This window comes from Fragaria vesca, linkage group LG7 (genome assembly GCF_000184155.1).
Source record: "Fragaria vesca subsp. vesca linkage group LG7, FraVesHawaii_1.0, whole genome shotgun sequence".
NCBI lineage: Eukaryota > Viridiplantae > Streptophyta > Magnoliopsida > Rosales > Rosaceae > Fragaria > Fragaria vesca.
Genome location: NC_020497.1, coordinates 12,154,232 through 12,157,746, shown reverse-complemented (window position 1 = coordinate 12,157,746; position 3,515 = coordinate 12,154,232).

The window sequence follows — 3,515 nt, the reverse complement described above, 5'->3', positions numbered from 1 at the left end:
ACCACCAGCAATGGGCCTCGGCGGCAGCCTCTCCTCCTCCCCCGGCGGCAGCCCCTCCTCCTCCCTCGGCCGTCGCCGCTGCCATTTCTTAACTCTGAGAGGGTAAAAAGATTAACCAGGGCTATTTTAGTCATTTTAGTCGAGATTGATGTCATTTTGAAAGTTTAGGTATGAAACTGATTAAAAAAAAAGATGAGGTATCAAACTGATTTTAGACCTAAAGTTCAGGGTAGTAAAGTGAAATTATCTCTTAATTTATTTTTGTCCACTCACTCTAATGTGTTTCAAATGTTTTCCCTTGGGTTCTTCGTTTTAAAAATGCCCAATTTGCAGGATTGCATAGTTGAGGTCGGGCGTACATGGGGATGAGGCAGAGTCATCATATAGTTTCTGCTTGTTAATTTATTATGTTTCCTTTCTTCCTGTTAGAGTTGCTCTAAACCTATAAATGGTTGGATACGAGATTTGTTTAGATTAGTAAATAATTTAGGTGGTGTTGTGATTTGGGGAGCACGGAGGCTCCAGGAGTTTAAGGTTGGATTTAAATTTTCAGAAGTGTTTACAGGTATTATTAGGAAGGGTTGTCCATTTTCAAGGGAGGTTATGCCGATTTTTTAGTAAATTTTCCTTGGAGGTGGTCCCCGCACGACTTACTCTGGGTTTCAGGGTGAAATTTGGGATGGGTCGTGTCATTTAGAGTTTAAACTTTTGCAACTGAGGGATACAATGTATTTTGATGGATATTGATGCAATGAAAAGTTTGGTGGTTCATTAGGTAACAGTCTCAAGAACAACTCTTCAGAATGTCTACTTCTATATGAGCAAGCGTGTCATGAAACTAGTACATGGTGCACATTAAACTAGGACTTTGAGTAGACTTGCATATAAGAGCAGTAATATTCTAAAAAACAACCCTCTCAAATGTGTTCTTTTCATATGGAAGACGGTGACTTATGCATGCCGAAGTCTACTTGTACATGACAAACGCTAAGACAATTAGTAGACAATTGTCATTTGTCAACGTAAGTTAGACCTGGTTCATGAGACGCTAAGACAATTAGTAGACAATTGTCAACAAAAAAATAGACCTTTACTAGTAAATAAGCAAACTAGGCTTTGTAAACAGGTATATCTCTCAAGACTTCTTCAAGTGTTTATGAATTCTAGACACTTTAGAGTTGGTCTACGCATAGTATGAGTCACTGATTCGAAAACCTTGTACACCATGTTCACAAAACAAATAGGTTAGTCTTCGTAAACAGGTAGACTATTTTGTCTCACAAAAAAAGTAGAGCCTTACTCGTAAATAAGCAGACCAGGCTTCGTAAACAGGTAGACCTCTCAAGAATTCTTCAAGTGTCTATGAATTCTGCACACTTTAGAGTTGGTCTACTCGTAGTGAGAGTCAATGATTAGAAAACCTAATACACCATGTTCACAAAACAGGTAGGTTGTTGTTCGTAAACAGGTAGACCATTTTGTCTCACGAAAAAAATAGACCCTTACTCGTAAATAAGCAAACAAAGCTTCGTAAACATGTAGGATCTCAAAAATTCTTCAAGTGTTTGTGAATTCTACACACTTTAGAGTTGGTCTACTCGTAGTGTGAGTCAATGATTCGAAAACCTAGTACACCATGTTCACAAAACAGGTAAGTTAGTCTTCGTAAACAGGTAGACCATTTTGTCTCACAAATAAAGTAGACACTTACTCATAAATAAGCAGACCAGGCTTCGTAAACAGGTAGACCTCTCAAAAATTTTTCAAGTGTCTGTGAATTCTGCACACTTTAGAATTGGTCTACTCGTAGTGTGAGTCAATGATTCGAAAACATAGTATACCATGTTCACAAAACAGGTAGGTTATTGTTCGTAAACAGGTAGACCATTTTGTCTCACAAAAAAATAGACCCTTTCTCGTAAATAAGCAGACCAGGCTTCGTAAATAGGTAGATCTCTCAAGAATTCTTCAAGTGTGTGTGAATTCTGGACACTTTAGAGTTGGTCTACACGTAGTATGAGTCAATGATTCAGAAACCTGGTACACCATATTTACAAAACAGGTAGGTTAGTGTTCGTAAACAGGTAGACCATTTCGTCTCACAAAAAAAGTAGACCCGTACTCGTGAATAAGCAGACTAGGCTTCGTAAACAGGTAAACCTCTCAAGAATTCTTCAAGTGTGTGAATTCTGGACTCTTTAGAGTTAGTCTACTCGTAGTGTGAGACAATGATTCGAAAACCTGCTAGACCATGTTTACAAAACAGGTAGGTTTCTGTTTGTAAAAAGGTAGACCATTTTGTCTCACAAAAAAAGTAGACCTGTACTCGTAAATAAGCAGACCAGGCTTCATAAACATGTAAACCTCTTAAGAATTCTTCAAGTGTGTGTGAATTTTGGACACTTTAGAGTTGGTCTACTCGTAGTGTGAGACAATGATTCGAAAACCTAGTACACCATGTTTACAAAACAGGTAGGTTAGTGTTCGTAAACAGGTAGACCATTTTGTCTCACAAAAAAAGTAGACCCTTTCTCGTAAATAAGCAGACCAGACTTCGTAAACAGATAGACCTCTTAAAAATTCTTCAAGTGTGTGTGAATTCTGGACACTGTAGAGTTGGTCTACACATAGTATGAGTCAATGATTCGGAAACCTGGTAGACCATGTTTACAAAACAGGTAGGTTCGTGTTCGTAAACAGGTAGACCATTTTGTCTCACAAAAAAAGTAGACCCGTACTCGTAAATAAGCAGACCAGGCTTCATAAACATGTAAACCTCTCAAGAATTCTTCAAGTGTGTGTGAATTTTGGACACTTTAGAGTTGGTCTACTCGTAGTGTGAGACAATGATTCGAAAACCTAGTACACCATGTTTACAAAACTGGTAGGTTAGTGTTCGTAAACAAGTAGACCATTTTGATCTCGTTCTCTTTTAATCTTGACCGTTGATTCCTTCTTTGAAAACCCAACCAAGGTCAACTGACCCAAGTCGGGTCAAGCACTCCTCTCTCGCGTACGACGAGAGCTGAGAAGCTCTCCGTCCTCGGCCGTCTTCTCCGACGCCTCTCGGTCGACTCTGGCCACCATTCTCCACAAAACCACCACCAAATTTCTTCTCTCTTTCCCCTCTACATAACCCAGCCCGTGAATTGCACATACTGATTCAAAGACAAATCGATGGCGAGAAGCTCCGACTGTGTTCGTCTATTTCCGCCGTCTCCGACGACGACTTGGCCTAGAATTGTCATATTCGAACTTTTCCCTTCATTCTCTGCACCCTAGTGCCCTTAATCCCTCGAATCTTTTACAAATCTTAATAATCCCTTTACTGTCGATTTTGAGTTTTCCGGTGAGCTGCTGCGGTGGATGCCGACGGGGGTTTCTGGTGTCCTCTACTTCTTCCGATGACCTAGGTTGACTTCAGAGGTGTTAAGCAGTGGTAAGTGACTTCGTAGCTACTGAGCAGGGTTGCTGTGTCTTCCGGTGTGTTTTTGTGAGAGAGAGAGAGAGAGAGA